A 21,168-nucleotide genomic window follows, 5' to 3' on the forward strand; every position below is an offset into this window, starting at 1 on the left:
AGAATACTACAGTACTTGAGAGTACCCTAGGGTCAGCAAACGCCGTGCCCAACCACAGCACAGAACTGATTATGAGGGCTCTGGAAAGTCCGTTCTTCGCCTTCTGAAAGACGACCTCTATATCTAGATGTCTGTACACGAAACATTTGTTGCATACGGAGGCCTGTCGATATTGACGAAACTTGCGTTACGCAGAACCAAAAGTACAAATGTATTTGGTACCACTTCGTGGGAAATGGTACTTGTGTAGCGTAAAAGCGTATTCCGGTATTTCCGGTACTGGGTCCAGCGACGGAGGGTCTGTAACAGCTGCAAATATTATTCTATCAGGAAGAAGAAAGTATTCTCCGTCCTATTGAAGCAAGCTGTCTGAAAAAGAATCTGGTGGTCCCATCAAAGTCCTCGCGCATCGCCGCACTCTTATTCTACCGTGAACAAACAGCGGTCATAAGTGACGCGATACAATAACGATCGCTCAGATGACACTAAACTTAGCTTAATGTTTCTTTTACCAGCTCCCTAGCTGGAAGCTTCTGCGTGGTCAAATAAAACAAATCGATAAGCAACAACAATTTTCGTTAGAAATGCGAAAAAAACCTTGCCTTTTAGTGTATTTTATTTCTGACATTGCAATATTGAAATTAATTCTTTACTTATTTTTTTAATTAAACAATGACCTACGGAATTTTCCCTGACAAATGCAACTCAGAGTTAACCTATTCATTTATTACCCACAATATACACGCCCAATGCAATCTGACTGCTACATGTTGACAACATGATTTCCAATTATTAACTCAAAAGAATTGCTCTGAATTGCAAGGAATCCTAATAACTTATACCTAAATATGACAAAGCACAAGCAGAAAAAATATTACAGAAAAGGCAGCAGTGCAAATAAGGGAAATATGGGTGCAAGCTTACAGTAGCATGTTTGCATCTGTGATCATCAAAACTATGCAAAGCGCCAGCACAAGGAACAAGATATATATATATATGTATATATATACATACATATACATATATATATATATACACTCCTGGAAATGGAAAAAAGAACACATTGACACCGGTGTGTCAGACCCACCATACTTGCTCCGGACACTGCGAGAGGGCTGTACAAGCAATGATCACACGCACGGCACAGCGGACACACCAGGAACCGCGGTGTTGGCCGTCGAATGGCGCTAGCTGCGCAGCATTTGTGCACCGCCGCCGTCAGTGTCAGCCAGTTTGCCGTGGCATACGGAGCTCCATCGCAGTCTTTAACACTGGTAGCATGCCGCGACAGCGTGGACGTGAACCGTATGTGCAGTTGACGGACTTTGAGCGAGGGCGTATAGTGGGCATGCGGGAGGCCGGGTGGACGTACCGCCGAATTGCTCAACACGTGGGGCGTGAGGTCTCCACAGTACATCGATGTTGTCGCCAGTGGTCGGCGGAAGGTGCACGTGCCCGTCGACCTGGGACCGGACCGCAGCGACGCACGGATGCACGCCAAGACCGTAGGATCCTACGCAGTGCCATAGGGGACCGCACCGCCACTTCCCAGCAAATTAGGGACACTGTTGCTCCTGGGGTATCGGCGAGGACCATTCGCAACCGTCTCCATGAAGCTGGGCTACGGTCCCGCACACCGTTAGGCCGTCTTCCGCTCACGCCCCAACATCGTGCAGCCCGCCTCCAGTGGTGTCGCGACAGGCTTGAATGGAGGGACGAATGGAGACGTGTCTTCTTCAGCGATGAGAGTCGCTTCTGCCTTGGTGCCAATGATGGTCGTATGCGTGTTTGGCGCCGTGCAGGTGAGCGCCACAATCAGGACTGCATACGACCGAGGCACACAGGGCCAACACCCGGCATCATGGTGTGGGGAGCGATCTCCTACACTGGCCATACACCACTGGTGATCGTCGAGGGGACACTGAATAGTGCACGGTACATCTAAACCGTCATCGAACCCATCGTTCTACCATTCCTAGACAGGCAAGGGAACTTGCTGTTCCAACAGGACAATGCACGTCCGCATGTATCCCGTGCCACCCACCGTGCTCTAGAAGGTGTAAGTCAACTACCCTGGCCAGCAAGATCTCCGGATCTGTCCCCCATTGAGCATGTTTGGGACTGGATGAAGCGTCGTCTCACGCGGTCTGCACGTCCAGCACGAACGCTGGTCCAACTGAGGCGCCAGGTGGAAATGGCATGGCAAGCCGTTCCACAGGACTACATCCAGCATCTCTACGATCGTCTCCATGGGAGAATAGCAGCCTGCATTGCTGCTAAAGGTGGATATACACTGTACTGGTGCCGACATTGTGCATGCTCTGTTGCCTGTGTCTATGTGCCTGTGGTTCTGTCAGTGTGATCATGTGATGTATCTGACCCCAGGAATGTGTCAATAAAGTTTCCCCTTCCTGGGACAATGAATTCACGGTGTTCTTATTTCAATTTCCTGGAGTGTATATATATATATATATATATATATATATATATTACCAAGTTCTTGAAAAGAAAGTTATGTGTGCATTCCTGTTACCAGTCCCTTCTCCTTTTTATTGTTCTTTTTTTCACAAGTGCTCTTTTTTATGAATGACGATCATAAAATTATCTAATGGATCTGTTGACAGAAAGTATTCAAGTATTCACATTACCATATGTATTAAATTTTATTTTATAAAGCCGATGCTGCGGCGCACTTAGAAACTAGCTATCAAATAAAACAAGCAAATGTGTACAAAGCAAAGCATAAAAATGTCATTCAATAGCCTTGTGTCATTTCATAAGTCAGTAGACAAAAATGGTTCAAATGGCTCCATGCACTATGGGACTTAACATCTGAGGTCTTCTAAGTCAATAGAAATACTCTCAACTTTCGTAGTGAGAGGCTTATCATAATCAGGTGTGTAAATGTAAGAATATCTCTCATCAGTTCATAAACATTTCAGTACGTAGCACAAAGTTCAAACTCCAAAGCGTAATCATATATTTACAAGTAGTAGTGTATGTTTTGTTTGTGGTGTTTTCTCAGAAGGAATGTCAATAAGGAATTCAATGGCCTCCCTTTTCTACAGCTATGCGAGCGCTTTCTGGAGTGCAGTGAGCTTGAAAGCGGCTGAAGCGGCACCACTCAAGTTGAAAGGCAACACAACAATGGGTATATTTCAAGGCAGCTAGCGTGCAGCCCAGCACAGCAGATCATTACGTCAAGGTCACATATACTCTTTATCAAAATATTTATGACACCAATTTCAGCTACAATGACAGTTTCATACAAATTAAAAAAAAATTCACAGGTTTAAAACCACGTAAGAAGTGTGTAGAAACGAAATCTGATCAATAACGGTGTCCAAAAATTTACGTCGGCATTCTGGTACTCACATTCACGTTATAGTATAATTCTTGGTTTCCAACATTCTTTTCCACAAACCAGTGTCCCTAACCCTTACTCTAATTATTGTCTTAATACATATGCACATATTCGTTAATACTTCTTCAATATTTCATCATAATAAACACATAGCATAAACATATTTCTCATATAGCATCACCTTATTGATCATAACCATGTCTCAGCATCATAATACATATCGTCATCATAATAATATCTTCATAACACATCAATCAAATCTCAGAATTGTCGTAGCTTCCTTGAATAATCTTGAAACCTTTTAAAAAATGATCTCTGCTCGTTTCAATAGTGTCATCTACCTCAAACGTACTTCAAAAATTATGATCCCATACAATGTACATCACTCAAAGCTCTCTTAATATCACAATGCTTCCGAAAATGTGTGTAAATAGTTCACAAAATACAGACAAAGTACAATTTCTTAAATGCAAAGTAATCCAACTGCTTAATTATGTAGACAAGTGTCAGTGACACAGCAAAAATTTTCATTTCTCTCTGTTAAATGACCAGGTAGCTGTATAATTCTGTTTTGGAGAAGTACGGTATCAATGTGTAAAACTGAATACACGAATACCGTATTAGCTAGGACTCCTTGCGATTGCCACATGCATGGTACACTAAGTAGGCATGCCCCCTTGAGGGATAATGTAATTATACCTCAGATCTTACAGATCAAAACCACAGAATGAAATGTATCACTGAAAACCATCTCTATATCATTGTAGTTCAAAACATATTTCTAATAATGTGTCAGTTAAAAAATTAATCACGCCAATGAGTGTCATGTAGCGCTAAACTGTACGTCTTGCAGTAAGAAAATTTCTGTCATCGCTTAACGGTAAAAATGTGCCAAGTATCTTAGTTATCTTTGTTCATAAGCAAAGTTCTACAAAAATCAGTGTACTTAACCTTGTCATGTATGAAAGTGCTGAGGGTACAAACGTAGTAGTTATTACGTTCATTGTCGTGACCTTGGAAGTAATGTACTGTAAAATATTGTTGAGTGACGAAAATAACTGTCTTATTATAGCCATGCCACAAAAGTCATTATCAAAATGTGTTTAACTTTTTTTTTACTAAACACTGACCTAAAGAATTTTCCCTGATAAAGACAGCTCAGGCGTAATCTATTCATTTATTACCCACAATATACATGCCGTACGCAATCTGAGTGCTATACCTTGACAACATGACTTCAAATAATTCGGCCTGCCGGAGTGGCCGTGCGGTTCTAGGCGCTGCAGTCTGGAGCCGAGCGACCGCTACGGTCGCAGGTTCGAATCCTGCCTCGGGCATTGATGTGTGTGATGTCCTTAGGTTAGTTAGATTTAATTAGTTCTAAGTTCTAGGCGACTGATGACCTCAGAAGTTAAGTCGCATAGTGCTCAGAGCCATTTGAACCATTTTTGAACCTCAAATAATTAATTAAAAAGAATGACCCTAAATTGCAAGAAATCCTAACAATAATACAAATACAGAAAATATAAAATTAAAGAAGTATGAAACTACCTCCAACTCTGTTAATTGCCTAAACTCATTTCAATCATGAATACCGATAGTGAAAACCACATTCTTTTTCTTAAGTCACTCACTTCATAGAAAATCTTCATAACACGAACTACAGCAATTACAACAAGTAGCAACAACAGCCAGCTAAATAAAAAGATTCTAACTACTATAGGCTAACTACTAGGAGGCATATGATTAGCAAAAGAAAGATTTTGTTGAAGATCAAACAATGTATTAAGAAAATTTTACCTTACTCATGTGACATAAACTTCCAAGAATAATATACACTCCTGGAAATGGAAAAAAGAACACATTGACACTAGTGTGTCAGACCCACCATACTTGCTCCGGACACTGCGAGAGGGCTGTTCAAGCAATGATCACACGCACGGCACAGCGGTCACACCAGGAACCGCGGTGTTGGCCGTCGAATGGCGCTAGCTGCGCAGCATTTGTGCACCGCCGCCGTCAGTGTCAGCCAGTTTGCCGTGGCATACGGAGCTCCATCGCAGTCTTTAACACTGGTAGCATGCCGCGACAGCGTGGACGTGAACCGTATGTGCAGTTGACGGTCTTTGAGCGAGGGCGTATAGTGGGCATGCGGGAGGCCGGGTGGACGTACCGCCGAATTGCTCAACACGTGGGGCGTGAGGTCTCCACAGTACATCGATGTTGTCGCCAGTGGTCGGCGGAAGGTGCACGTGCCCGTCGACCTGGGACCGGACCGCAGCGACGCACGGATGCACGCCAAGACCGTGGGATCCTACGCAGTGCCGTAGGGGACCGCACCGCCACTTCCCAGCAAATTAGGGACACTGTTGCTCCTGGGGTATCGGCAAGGACCATTCGCAACCGTCTCCATGAAGCTGGGCTACGGTCCCGCACACCGTTAGGCCGTCTTCCGCTCACGCCTCAACATCGTGCAGCCCGCCTCCAGTGGTGTCGCGACAGGCGTGAATGGAGGGACGAATGGAGACGTGTCGTCTTCAGCGATGAGAGTCGCTTCTGCCTTGGTGCCAATGATGGTCGTATGCGTGTTTGGCGCCGTGCAGGTGAGCGCCACAATCAGGACTGCATACGACCGAGGCACACAGGGCCAACACCCTGCATCATGGTGTGGGGAGCGATCTCCTACACTGGCCGTACACCACTGGTGATCGTCGAGGGGACACTGAATAGTGCACGGTACATCCAAACCGTCATCGAACCCATCGTTCTACCATTCCTAGACCGGCAAGGGAACTTGTTGTTCCAACAGGACAATGCACGTCCGCATGTATCCCGTGCCACCCAACGTGCTGTAGAAGGTGTAAGTCAACTACCCTGGCCAGCAAGATCTCCGGATCTGTCCCCCATTGAGCATGTTTGGGACTGGATGAAGCGTCATCTCACGCGGTCTGCACGTCCAGCACGAACGCTGGTCCAACTGAGGCGCCAGGTGGAAATGGCATGGCAAGCCGTTCCACAGGACTACATCCAGCATCTCTACGATCGTCTCCATGGGAGAATAGCAGCCTGCATTGCTGCGAAAGGTGGATATACACTGTACTAGTGCCTACATTGTGCATGCTCTGTTGCCTGTGTCTATGTGCCTGTGGTTCTGTCAGTGTGATCATGTGATGTATCTGACCCCAGGAATGTGTCTATAAAGTTTCCCCTTCCTGGGACAATGAATTCACGGTGTTCTTATTTCAATTTCCAGGAGTGTAGTTGTCAATAATTCCACTACCCAGACGTTATCAGCAACATCCATAGTCATACATTTCCTTGCATATTTTCTTGTAGACACATCATTTCATCTCACATTACATTGCGTACCAACACAGAAGCTCCACTAAGAAAATGATGTCCATGCACTTATCTATCCAATCTCTGTCTGCTAGTCCGTCTAACTCTTGCCGTAGGTACAGAGCGCTGTCAGCCATATTAACATAGTCTATAACGCTGCCAACATAGAAACAGGCTAATTAACAATACTTTTTGTTTTCCTTATAAAATATGGATGGTATGCATCTATAACTTTTAGAATAATCATACAAATTTCCTAAGGGAAATTATTTTAGCCCTACTTGCTTTTTTTAATTGAAAATTTGTCAATTTAGTTTTTTTTGTCGTAACGACTGCAAGCAGTTTTCTTATTGGAATATTCTAGGCTGAAAATAGAGTTATAATTTTTTTCTACGGAGTTTTTACCAACTTTTGAAATTATCGATAACTGGCATTGCTGTAAGTAGATGAATGAGCTTGATGCGCCTAATTTCATGACGATGGGGGCGGATCAGTAGTTCCGAACGCTTACCATGATATCTCGTACTAGATGTATATGAATGAGACTACTCCGGCGACTGTTGTATTGCTTGACTGCAGGCTGCTACCAGATGTGCCTCGTTTCTTCATCAGCGGCTCCTGTCACCCGTATTCGGAGCTCATTCTCTCCTGCTTTCGGCGACTGCCTGAGGATATGGTGCGAGCTAACATGCAGGATACAAAATTCTATCAGGCGGCTTCCCCTCCGTTCCTTTCAGCCAGTCCGTTCTCCTACTGTTTCTATTTTCTTGTCCTTTTCTTACTATCGAATTCCAGTCCAAAATGGCTCTGTGCACTATGACACTTAACATCTGTGGTCATCAGTCCCCTAGAACTTAGAACTACTCAAACCTAACTAACCTAAGGACATCACACACATCCATGCCCGAGGCAGGATTCGAACCTGCGACCGTAGCGGTCACGCGGTTCCAGACTGAAGCGCCTACAACCGCAGGGCCACACCGGCCGGCCGAATTCCAGTCCTCATCACAACTAAATTTTCATTTCCTTAAGTATCTGAATGATTACTTCTATCTCATCATACATTTTTTCGGTCTCTTCATCATCTGCAGAGATGATAGGCATGTAGACTTGAACCTCTGTAGTGGCCGTTGGATGCGCGTCTTTCTTCTGTACTATGCTGTTAATAATAACCATTCTTATTTTCTTAGTCGGTACTAATTGCCCTTACGCATTATGCCCATTTGATTTTGTGCTCATAACGCTGCACAGCGACCAGAAATCCTTGTGCTTAAGCCACTGAATTTCACTAATTCGTATTTTCTTTATCGTCTTTTATCCATGTAGTTAACGGCGACATTTTGTTTGGTTATTGCCTCGTTTGAAAGGCAGGCCACTCTGGTCATAAGCATCTACTCGGATGATTTCGCTTGGTGCAAGCAAGCCTTAACTTTGCTACGGTACCGTATTTTATTCCTTCATTTTTCCTTTCTGTTTCACCAGTTTTCTGACTAGTTCGATACAGTCCGCAACGAAGTCCTCTCTTCTGCCAAACTGCTCACCTCAAACCAGCTCTTTCCCCTAGATGCTCTATTATTTGTGGCGTACATTCTGCTTCCTGTCTTTCTCTACAGTTCTTACTCACACTACCTCTCTGTAATACAATGGAAGTTAGTCGTCCGTGATGTCTTAACGCATTTGCCTTCATCCTGTCCATTATTCTTCACGGTATTCCCCATATGCTCCTTTCTTGACCGATTCTGCGAAGTACCTTATTCCTTACCTTATCAGTCCACCACTGAGGACCTTACCCATCGTCTAACCTGACCAGGTTCCTCTCCAACATGAAATATTAGAATTATATTAAATGTTTATCTACTACGAATATGAGGACAGAACAAAGAAAAGAGAAGGTGAAGGAGCTTACAGTGGGACACCACACTGACTTCGGGTTGAATGGATCCCCCCAACCCCAGCAGTAAAAGAAAAATCACACTGACTTTGCAAGCAAATGCTTCGCAGTGCCTCGATAATTCATTAAGTTATGCGTTAGATAGGATTTTATAAGCTACATAACGGTGTCGCTCATACGCACCGGTAGAACTCATACCATAAAAATAGCTAGTACAGATAATACTAGCGGGTGAAGAGGAACCTTGTAAGGTTAGAGGTGGGCGCCAATAACAATAAAGGCGTTAAGTCACAAATTCTCTCAATCATTGACTTGTATCAGTCAATCACAAACTTTCACATTATAATATTTAATAAAAGCCATTTGATTTTTAAAGCAACTAATACACTTGACGAGCGCACGGGCGCGTACGTCACAGGTGAAAGCGTACACGTCAGCTACTCACTGTGAGACGCTCAAACAATACTACTTACAGCCGCTACGGCGCTTGGTATTGCTCCATCAGACGTCAGCGAATCTTACCCCCACTATATCTAGATGGAGTCTTAGAAAATCACTTCCCACATTTCTAGCTCCCCTACCACGTTCAAACTTACGACATTACCCGCTCCGACTCTTAGCATGTTTCCCTTCCGTTGGCAATTAATGTTTCCCTCATAATTATCACACGCTTGTCAGCCTCGTCCCGGAGATCCAAATCTTTTGCTGGTATAGAGATCGTGACGTTTATTTCAACTACAAGCCACATTTTCTGTGATACACATTGTGTGTCCTTAACGCAGTGATTTCCACTGCTTTCTGCATGAGTCTTCCACCTTCCAGAGGCAGTTTCCCACCCCAAGGGCAAGAGGTTGGGCTGCAACTGCTCGCTCCTCAACCCTCTTTCACGGTGCCTTTGGCGGAATAACAGTTACTCCTTACACCGGGAGCCATCGGTCGCCATTGCTGATTATTTTTATTCAAAATTCAGGCAGTGGCTGAATTCTAAACAGATCCAGGACGTTTTCATTATTAGTCAACTACGAAATTCTTAGATTACTTTACTTCCTTAAAAAGTTTTCAGTTACTCTACTCTTGATGAAAATTATCTACTATGATGTATGTGTTATGGCCATAATATATCCCTAAACAAAAATCTGCAATTTCGTGGATTCGGTTATAAAGACAATCAAAATCGAGCCAAGGATTTGGCATCAAACACGTTTCCAGTAGCGACATCTGGCAGTAGCCGAGTACATTCTTATAAGTTACAAACTAAATCTATGAAAAACAGTGCAGTACACGGACTAGCACTGGTTCCTAAATGCAAGCGCCACAAATGTAACTAAGCGGCCAACTGTCTTTGCCTCACCAAACGTCGAAGCGGGAACCTGCTGGCCACATTTACTAACGAACACGTCGCAGCGTTTTCAAAGTCGCTGTAAACTTCGTTACTTACCACAGAATCAATACACGCTGTGCCTAAATGCAAGCAAAGTCAGCAGACTCTCCACACTGTATTCAGACAGCCTCACAGCCTCACAGTCTGTAGCTTTGTGGGAAGAAAGTGGAATATTAATAGTGTATACATTAGAGCAAACAACATAAACATATTATGTTATCGAAATGAATGTTCTAATAAATTTTAGTGATTAAAACCCTGACGAAGTATGAAAAACCATAAACAAACTAATGGTTCTTCGCAGGAACCTTAATATGGCAACTAGGGCTTCAACAAATCGGGTAAGATAATAAATGATTGTATGGACATGTATAATTCCTTAAGATTCCAATATTCATTTCTCAGGGAGGAAAATACAAGTGCTCACAATTATTCCCTGAAATCATGTATTGGCAATTTCTTTTCTGTAAATTCGCCAATTTACACAACAAATTATATACTAAACTGCATGGTAGAGATAAATCAGGTGATGGTTTCAAAACGTCACAGCAAGTGAAAACTAAAATGCTGGATTTTTATGTTTTCCCTTAACATACCATAAAAATTTGCTTGAAAAAATATATTATTTAAACTGAATGAACTAACATTTTCTTAATTATTATAAAATCAGTACCTTATAATATGAAATCTTTACTGGTATGAAATGATTAAAGCTCACCTACCTGTAGTTTTCATTTGTTTACCGGTACAAGAAACATTTGTCGTCTTGCACATCACACGAGAACCTGGCAAGTAAAGCTTTAAGAAGTTCTCCCAAGTTATCTCTGGTGGACTGCAATACAATACACCACGGTTTGTATACACCACCATACAAAAACAATAAAACATCGGCGTTGTCAAATCAAAACTGATTTCTGCTAAACATAAGGACACAATTACTCAACCACTGTATTGTATCCAAACATTTTAACTGATAGCATGGTAACTGACTTGCAGTTCTTACAGGCTTGATAGTCGGATCAAATCTATACATATGAATGGTTCAGACTCCTTAGAGCCACACATTTTGTTTCGAAATACGAAATGAGTTACCTTTCTGTTCCCAAAACAGATTTAGAAACATAGATTTGAAATTTGTCCATAAAAAATACGGAACCGTAAGTTACACTTTATTTACGTTTTTCTTTGGAGAAGTGCAGAACGTAAAATGCTCTAGTAGAACGAAAGATATTCACGGGAAGGGAACAAGATTCAACCACAAAGAACTTCATTTAGACCTGAAGTCTAATAAAAAGGAAACAATATTCCTGTGGAATCTGGGATGGTTACAGAGGGTGAGAGGATGAGGGGGTGGGGGGGAGTCAGGCATTAGGACTCAACATCAGTGCTCAAGTTTCAAAACTCTAAAAGACTTGAAGTGGAGGAAAAAAAACAGAAAATCCAGTTAAAAGCGAAATTCAGATTAAAACTGTTTCTTAGGTCAAAAGAAAATGAAAACATAAGTTTACAATTCAGAACAGTAAACATTCATAGGTGCACATACACAAAGACGGAGAATAAAATACATTTTGGAGATCACATAAGAAATACAAAGGTTTTCCTTCTGTTAATAAAAAAGAAACAAGGTAAAGAGCCTGCACTAAAAATTGTCCTTTTAAAATGAGATGGAAAAAATAGTATATTAAGAAAATCAATCTCGGTATAGTTTCTGCGACTTAATTTTACACAAAACTAACAGTTATTCACCTCACTATTTTCTACTGTCTGCAAGGTCTCTCAGCGAAGTTTTCGGAAAACCAACATGTCTTCAATTCTCAACTATGTAGAACGTGTGAAGAAACAACAATTAACATTAGCGGACTGCTCCTACAGAGCAGTAAAAGGGCCATAGATCACAACGAAAATGCGCGTCGAATCAAGCTGTTCTACACGGGAAATTTCCCTGAATTTAAAATTTCTAATTACTCTAATTTTCCTGTCATTTTTAATACAAAATTCTAATAGAACTCATTCTGTTGACTTTGTAAATGTTCCAGATGATTTATTTTCAAGAATATCTCTCAGGCAACGCTCACCACCCTACTTGAACATTGAGAGAGGTTGACAACAAACAATTTTCATTAATGCGCATGAGAGTAACTACGGAAAATAAGAAGTCCGACCAAAAAACTAATGGATACAATGGAAGCACGACAAATGGATTTGAAGAATATTTCTTTGTTCGAATACAAACTGAACACTGCTAGCAATATACAGTGACGGAGGAGACGGTGGGACAGGGGCGGTAGAGAACTAGCTCCACGGGTGGGCACGGCTATGGCTGGTGCGGTGGCGGGGGCGGATGCGGAGGTGTGAGTTCCGGGGGCGACTGCCTTTAGCTCTGCTTGACGCTCCTGCTGGGCGGCCCCTAGGCAGGTGTCTGCTGCGCCGCCAGCACCTGGAATACTTCTGCGATCGAGGGGTATGAGACTGGGTCATCTGCTTCCATCCCGTATGACTTCCGTCTCGTGCATGTTGATGAAGTCCATGGCCAGCGCCTTCTGCTGATTCACGCAGTCAAGACATCAAAGACATTCTCGACGGACAGATGTTTACAGATGACTTCTTCACACACGACACTGACGTCTCCAGTGCATACCTGTCAGCTCAAAAATGTGTGTGAAATCTTATGGGGCTTAACTGCTAAGGTCATCAGTCCCTAAGCTTACGCACTATTTAACCTAAATTATCCTAAGGACAAACACACACACCCATGCCCGAGGGAGGACTCGAACCTCCGCCGGGGCCAGCCGCACAGTCCATGACTGCAGCGCCCGAGACCGCTCGGCTAATCCCGCGCGGCTACCTGTCAGCGGCAAGGAGCAGGTCACCCACCACTTTTCCAGCGATGAGGTTTGTCCCTTGCATACGGAACGCAACATTTACCTCCAGCACCTCGTAGTCTTTGTCCGTAATACCTACGTCAACGTGATTATCCCGCAATTCACAATGAAGTGAATGGCAATCTACCGTTCCACTCTCGAACAGTGCGCGGAAAGAAAGAACACTTAAATATTTCCTTGGGAGCAATCTCGTATTTCACTATGATGACCATTTCTCCCTATTTACGAGGACGTTAACAAATATTTTCACAGAGAAAGTTGCTGATTGAAATTTCATGAGAAAATCCTGCCGCAGAATGATTACCATTCCAATTCGCGTGTAATATCCGTGGCAGTCTCTCCGCTATTTCGCGATAATATGAAGCGAGCTGCCCTTCTTTGAACTTTTTCTATGTCTGATGCGGATTCCCACACCGCACGGCAATACCCCAGAAGAAGATGGACAAGCTTACTCTAAGCAGCCTCTTCAGTACAAGTTGACCTCTTGCACTTTTTAAGTGCTCTGCCAATAAATCACAGTCGTTGGTTTGCTTTCACCGCAGCCGGCCGGTGTGGCCGTGCGGTTCTAGGCGCTTCAATCTGGAACCGCGTTACCGCTACGGTCGCAGGTTCGAATCCTGCTTCGGGCATGGATGTGTGTGATGTCCTTAGGTTAGTTAGGTTTAAGTAGTTCTAAGTTCTAGGGGACTTATGACCACAGCAGTTGAGTCCCATAGTGCTCAGAGCCATTTGAACCATTTGAAGCCGAGGTAGTAAAATCTGCCTTCCGAAATCACTTCACCGAAAAGGATCACAGAGCATTTTCGACCTTCGAGCGTCACACTGATGCAAAACGACAGATGTAAGCGAACACGGAACTAAGAAAGGGTTCAGACTGCTCGATGGACGTGACCTGGGGCCGCGGGGCAGTTACACTTTATTCGGAAGGAACTGGATCCGGTCGGCCGCGGTGGTCTAGCGGGTCTGGCGCTGCAGTCCGGAACCGTGGGACTGCTACGGTCGCAGGTTCTAATCCTGCCTCGGGCATGGGTGTGTGTGATGTCCTTAGGTAAGTTAGGTTTAAGTACTTCTAAGTTCTAGGGGACTTATGACCTAAGATGTTGAGTCCCATAGTGCTCAGAGCCATTTTGGAACTGGATCCGCTTCTTGCAAATATTTACCTCAGGTCGCTGTAACAGCGGAGAATGCCACTGATGCGGAAAAGGTGCATCTGGTGCCTATCCGTAGTATGTTCGACATTAAAGTGGCCTTGCGTCAACAATACGTAAATGAAGTTCAAGAAAAATATAATCTTGACTGAAGTCGGAAAATACTGTTAAAAATTTTAACATAGGCTGAAAATTATCGCCCTGTACCTCTTTGTACTTACATACTCGTGAAATGATGTTCAGATTCACTTTCTGTAGAAGTGTTGAAAGTTCCCTTCGCGAGACAGAGTAAGCTTCTACACTACTGGCCATAAAAATTGCTACACGACGAAGATGACGTGCTAAAGCTGCGAAATTTAACCGACAGGAAGACGAAGCTGTGATATGCAAATGATTAGCTTTTCAGAGCATTCCCACAAGGTTGGCGCCGGTGGTGACACCTGCAACGTGCTGACACGAGGAAAGTTTCCAACCAATTTCTCATACACAAACAGCAGTTGAACGGCGATGCCTGGTGAAACGTTGTTGTGATGCCTCGTGTAAGGAGGAAAAATGCTTACCGTCACGTTTCCCACTTTGATAAAGGTCGGATTGTAGCCTATCGTGATTGCGGTTTATCGTATCGCGACAATGCTGCTCTCGTTGGTCGAGATCCAATGACTGTTATCAGAATATGGAATCGGTGGGTTCAGGAGGGTAATACGGAACGCCGTGCTGGATCTCAGCGGCCTCGTATCACTAGCAGTCGAGATGACAGGCATCTTATCGGCATGGCTGTAACGGATCGTGCAGCCACGTCTCGATCTCTGGGTCAACAGATGGGGGCGTTTGCAAGACGATAACCATCTGCACGAACAGTTCGACGACGTTTGCAGCAGCATGGACTATCATCTCGGAGACCATGGCTGCGGTTACCCTTGACAGGAGCACCTGCGATGGTGTACTCAACGACGAACCTGGGTGCACGATGGAAAAACGTCATTTTTTTCGGATGAATCCAGGTTCTGTTTACAGCATCACGATGCTCGCATCCGTGTTTGGCGACATCGCAGTGAACGCACATTGGAAGCATGTATTCGTCATCGCCATACTGGCGCATCACCCGGCGAGATGGTATGGGGTGTTATTGGTTACACGTCTCGGTCACCTCTTGTCTGCATTGACGGCACTTTGAACAGTGGACGCTACATTTCAGATGTGTTACGACCCGTGGCTCTACCCTTCATTCGATCCCTGCGAAACCCTACATTTCAGCAGGATAATGCACGACCGCATGTTGCAGGTCCTGTACGGGCCTTTCTGGATACAGAAAATGTTCGACTGCTGCCATGGCTCGGGCATTCTCCATATCTCTCACCAATTGAAAACGTCTGGTCAATGGTGGCCGCGCAACTAGCTCGTCACAATACGCCAGTCACTACTCCTGCTGAACTGTGGTATCGTGTTGAAGCTGCATGGGCAGCTGTACATGTACACGTCATCCAAGCTCAGTTTGACTCTATGCCCAGGCGTATCAAGGCCGTTATTACGGTCTGAGGTGGTTGTTCTGCGTACTGATTTCTCAGGATCTAAGCACCCATATTGCGTGAAAATGTAATCACATCTCAGTTCTAGTATAATATATTTGTCCATGAATACCCGTTTTTCATCTGCATTTCTTCTTGGTGTAGCAATTTTAATGGCCAGTAGTGTATTAAAGTAATAATTAAAAGTGCTGTAGAAACCTAAACATTTCGGGAAGTATAACCTGTCCAAATGTCATCAAAATTTACGCTGTACGTCGAAAGATAAAATACCCGTTATCAATGTAGCTCAGAAGGCTGCTGTCAACAAATGACTTCTGGTACATTCGTCACATTTAACTGAAATACATATAACCACACTGAATTCATAACAGTGTTGGTTTGTTGATAACACTAATCCCGGAAATGATTGAAATTTGTGTTTTGTCAAAGATACATAACTTAATAAAACGATCACAAGAACTTGAAAAAGCGGACAGCGTGCATATCCGTGGCGGCGCAAAAGAGAGTCCAGCACCGATCTCAGGCGCAGCACACACACACACACACACACACACACACACACACACACACACACACTCCCCATCGGCTTAGACATCCACTTGCAACAACAACCACCTTAGTCTTCGATAGAACAGAATTCAATTAATGCAGTAAGGAGTACATGGGGCAAGCGGTAGGAACTTCGGAACTACATTCAGGGAGCGTAAGTACTCTCAGAACAAAACAGATTTTAACACACATAAGGCGACTTTAAGGCACTCAGCCACGAACATTGATGAAAATGCAGACATTCAACCCGCCGCGCGGGATTAGCCGAGCGGTCTAGGGCGCTGCAGTCATGGACTGTGCGGCTGGTCCAGGCGGAGGTTCGAGTCCTCCCTCGGGCATGGGTGTGTGTGTTTGTCTTGAGAATAATTTAGGTTAAGTAGTGTGTAAGCTTAGGGACTGATGACCTTAGCAGTTAAGTCCCATAAGATTTAACACACACGTTTTTTTTTTTTTTTTTTTTTTTTTTTGCAGACATCCAACACTGAGATCGAAAGCGACAAGTCCCTAAAGTCCTGAAAAAACTAGAAAATTTTACAATCACAATTTTGAATGAGCAGAGGGAATTCGATCACAATGTTTATCTTGATCATACAATGTAAGCTTTCATGGCCGGCATTGTCTTCACTGAAAACTTCCGGGCCGATAGGCCATGGTCGAAGTATAAAACTCTCCCCTGACGTTTCGTCTCCGACTGCGGGAGACATCCTCGGAGGTACAGCGGCGAGCTGTACCTCCGAGAATGTCTCCCGCAGTCGGAGACGAAACGTCAGGGGAGAGTTTTATACTTCGACCATGGCCTATTGGCCCGGAAGTTTTCAGTGAAGAATGTTTATCTTAACATTTATGACGACTTACGAAGGTGATGATTGTTGCACCCTACGCGGCGGGGCCAGCAGACGAGCGGTCGGTTCGCGGCATAATATCGAAACAGCGGCCACACGATGAAACATACCGCGACCAAGTCAGGCTTACACCAGTGCCATGGATATGGACGCCGTTCGTTTTCTAATTTACAAAAATTTTCTGATGGTTTTGTACTGTTTTTCAGCCTGGACAGACCACAAGTTTTAATTATTTAAAAGAACAGTACTATCAAAAAAAGAACATTATCATCAATTTAGTGCGGGGATATATGCTTTACTCAAGTGTGAGGACGTACCACATGTCATAAGTTCACTATAACCATGTGGTCTATATAATAACGTGGAGTCTACTGAATCACTATTTTATGCATTTTGTATGTCCATCATATAGATGTGGATGCAGGGCTGCAACCGATCAGTAACTCGTAGACAAAGGCTCCCAACAGCCATAATTATTCTCAAAATTTTTTCTTATTTAAGGAACCAATTTCGACCCTTCAGTAGCGCCATCTTCAGGTCCCTGTAAATCAGAAATCAACTAGTATACGATATAGTGTGTTCAACTGTCGATGATACTGTAGGGACAAAATAAAGTCAACTGAAAGTTGAAACATATACGACAAACAGATACACAGAGTTTTATGTGTAAATGACCTATAACAACATAAACATACAATCAGATACTGGTTCGCAAGACAGACACGTATACCCACAAACCTATCGGACTACGTGTATTTCTGGCACAGCTGTGGATCATTCTGTGCTCGATTGTGATGCCTGGCTCTAGTAACTGAAAATATTTTACGACCAATAAACAGTCTTAAACTTGTGGGAGTGCTGGCAGCGAGACTGTAGCGCGAGAGTCCTGGAATGGGCGCACCAGGTGAGGCACGGCGCGCCTCCAGCGTAACGGCTGTGCCGTTAGCTGCCAACCTGTAGCGCCGAGCGAAGTTGCGGGGGAGGAGGGGCTGGAGACACGCCGCAGGGGCAGCCAAGGCCCCGCCCGCCAATTTGATTACACCCTCACCCTCACCCTCACCCTACCCCATGGCCACCCTTTGTCGCTGCCCTGCCCTCTTTATTACATGACTCCACCCTCTTTCCCAGCACCAACCCCCTCCTCTGTCTCAGTTTGAGAGGGACGCCACCATTGAAAAGTGGAAAGCTGCCTACGGCGAGTGTTGAGAAAGGCTCCCACCCTTCCTAGCGTTCCCTCTCTCTCTCTGCCCCCTCCCTCCCCCTCCCTCTCTTCCTCTCTCTCTCTCTCCTTCTCAATGTGCGTGACTGTGTCGTATACGCACGCGCGCGTGTGTATGTACGTGTGTGTGTGTGTGTGTGTGTGTGTGTGTCTTCAGCGAACTGAGCTACATACACACACACACACACATACAATACTTACGCAGCGCTCGTTGTCTTTATGAGAGGAAAAAGCTTTTGTTATTAGCGTTCTCTTATCAACGAAAGTATGCCACTAATCCTTATATTTACACGCACTAAGGTCTGTTATCAACACCTATCGAATGTAGAACCTCTAGCCATGACCTGCACCATAATAGGAGGGTAGGAGAGGGGAGGATGATTTAATGGTTTACATAAGCCAAAGCAACAACTCCGTGAGTACTGAATCTACACATACTATTTTTTTTTTATTCAGATGCCCATACAGATAGGTTTAATGCAACCTTCAAAACCTTCAAGAACCCCGTGCGAAATGTTCATATCCACTATCTCTCTCTCTCTCTCTCTCTCTCTCTCTCTCTCTCTCTCTCTCAAAAAAAAAATGGCTCTGAGCACTATAGGACTTAACTTCTAAGGTCATCAGTCCCCTAGAACTTAGAACTACTTAAAACTAACTAACCTAAGGACATCACACACATCCATGCCCGAGGCAGGATTCGAACCTGCGACCGCAGCGGTCGCACGGTTCCAGACTGTAGCGCCTAGAACCACTCGGCCACCCAGGCCGGCTCTCTCTCTCTCTCAGTGTGTGCAAACTGTTAGACTTACAGAAAAAATGAATATGTCCTTTTGCATGAAATTTCACGTAGCTGAATTTTGTGATGGGATATGTTGTCACTGGAGGCAACGGTTTCCTATTTATTCAAGAAAAACGCTTTTGTAGCCACGACCTGCACCATAATAGGAGGGTAGGAGCGCTTTTGTACGTCTTTCTTGAATTATTTGGTAACTTCGGTCGCTAACGAAAACGTATCTCATTGCAGAATTTAGCTACAGTAAATTTCCTACAAAAAGGTCCCTCCATTCTTTCTGTAGGACTAATAGTTTGCACGTAGCGAGGGAGAGAATATGGAAATTTTGGATGTGATATCATAAGGTGTTGCGAGTTGTATAAATCACCCTGTATATACGCTGTCTCAAAGTGAGTAGAATTACGCCTAAGGAGTTTATTTATTTTGAGCCATTAGTTTTCAGTCTGGTTTGATGTGACACACCACAGATTGGTTGGGTTGATTTAGGAGAAGGGGACCAAACAGGGAGATCGTCGGTCCCATCGGATTAGGGAAGCATGGGGAAGGAAGTCGGCCGTGCCCTTCCGAAGGAACCATCCTAGCATTTGCCTGAAGTTATTTGTGGAAATCACGGAAAATCTAAATCATGATGGCCGGACGCGGGTTTCAATAGTCGTCCTCCCGAATGTGAGTCCAGTGTGCTAACTACTGCACCACCGCGCTCGGTCCCATTAAGTACCGTTGCAAGTAGTGCAGCATAGTAAACACACCTATTATGAGAAAAAGGTTCAGAAACATGCACATCTTCACGAAAATTGCAAATGCTGGCAATATGATGAAAACTCTAACAGATATCAAAAAACTGAACAGCGAGCCAGAAAAAAAAAAAAATACTGTCACGATCCGAATGACTAACGTAGTCGCTGTGCTCTAGTAATATGTGAACGACTCTTGCTTCTCTTGTTCTTTCAGAATTGAGTTCAATAATTTTGATTCAACAAAATTGTACAGCAATAACAACACCTAAAAGCTTCCCGTGTATTGAATGCTAAAGAACCACCCCATCGTAAGGCGACGTAGTGAAATGATTTATTTGTAAACGGATTTCTCTATTAACTGTTAATACCAGTAGTGGCAAACAGTACAGGAGCTGATGTTATGCGGGCATACGTTATATAGTGAAGGCAATAGTTGCGAACGGACGGCATGCCTAATGCTAACAGAAGTAACCGGAAATGATTAGCGTCCGATGCGCAGCAAAACCTTTTCTTTCTCGAATTTTCTAGACACTTCTTGGCACTCATAGACCTTGCGCAGCGTTAGGATCGGCCTTAATAACAATGTCGTAGGCAGTACCCTGGGAAGGTCTGCTGAGAAATGTATGGAAGTAGCCGGCCAATGTGACTGAGCGGTTCTAGGCGCTTCAGTCCGGAACCACGCTGCTGCTACGGTCGTAGGTTCGAATCCTGCCTCGGGCATAATTGTGTGTGATGTCCTTAGGTTACTTGGGTTTAAGTAATTCTAAGTCTAGTAGACTGACGACCTCGGATGTTAAGTCGCATAGTGCTTAGAGCCATTTGAACCATTTATTGTATGGAATTATCGCTAACATAGCAAAACAGTACCATTAATTCATTAACCCTTCAGGTCATACAGCATGTTTTTAATCATAAACTAAAGCAGGAAATGTGAAAAGACGCTTGATTAGGTAAAAACCACATTAATAACAGACATGAGTTCGTTCGTTTGTAAATTTGAGGTCTGCATGTGTAATTTACCTCATGGTAGCATAGGTAAGGTGGAGGGATGTAACAGTTAACGCCCTGGCAGACAGTCAGTTATTATCCGGATTAGAAAAGTACTTTAACAATCGCTAAAGCAATTTAGAAACTACGCAGACGTTTTGAAACAATTTCTGAGTAATAGTAGGTTTCAGGTTCCCGCAGATACATGTAAATTACTTATTGATCAGGCAGTAACTTTTTCTGAGTGAATAAGTATAATTTTTGCCTGTCGCGTTATTTTGAACCATGTTACAAAAATGGTCAAATGTGTGTGAAATTTTATGGGAGTTAACTGCTAAGGTCATCAGTCCCTAACCTTACACACTACTTAACCTAAATTATCCTAAGGACAAACACACACACCCATGCCCGAGGGAGGACTCGAACCTCCGCCGGGACCAGCCGCACGGTGTATGACTGCAGAACCATGTTAGTTACCCATTTTCTAGGAAAGGTTCTACTTCGAAAAAT

The 21,168-nt window shown here is 43.9% G+C and overlaps 1 non-coding gene across 1 annotated transcript; it reads right to left on the minus strand.

Moving 5' to 3' along the window:
• Positions 1–18,823: 18,823 nt before the first annotated feature.
• On the minus strand, positions 18,824–18,907 carry Trnas-gga (transfer RNA serine (anticodon GGA)). Its single transcript is given in 2 exon segments — positions 18,824–18,858; positions 18,868–18,907. It is a non-coding gene; the product is annotated as a tRNA-Ser (tRNA).
• Between the last annotated feature and the right edge of the window lie 2,261 nt (positions 18,908–21,168).

This window comes from Schistocerca serialis, chromosome 1 (genome assembly GCF_023864345.2).
Source record: "Schistocerca serialis cubense isolate TAMUIC-IGC-003099 chromosome 1, iqSchSeri2.2, whole genome shotgun sequence".
Classification (NCBI taxonomy): Eukaryota; Metazoa; Arthropoda; class Insecta; order Orthoptera; family Acrididae; genus Schistocerca; species Schistocerca serialis.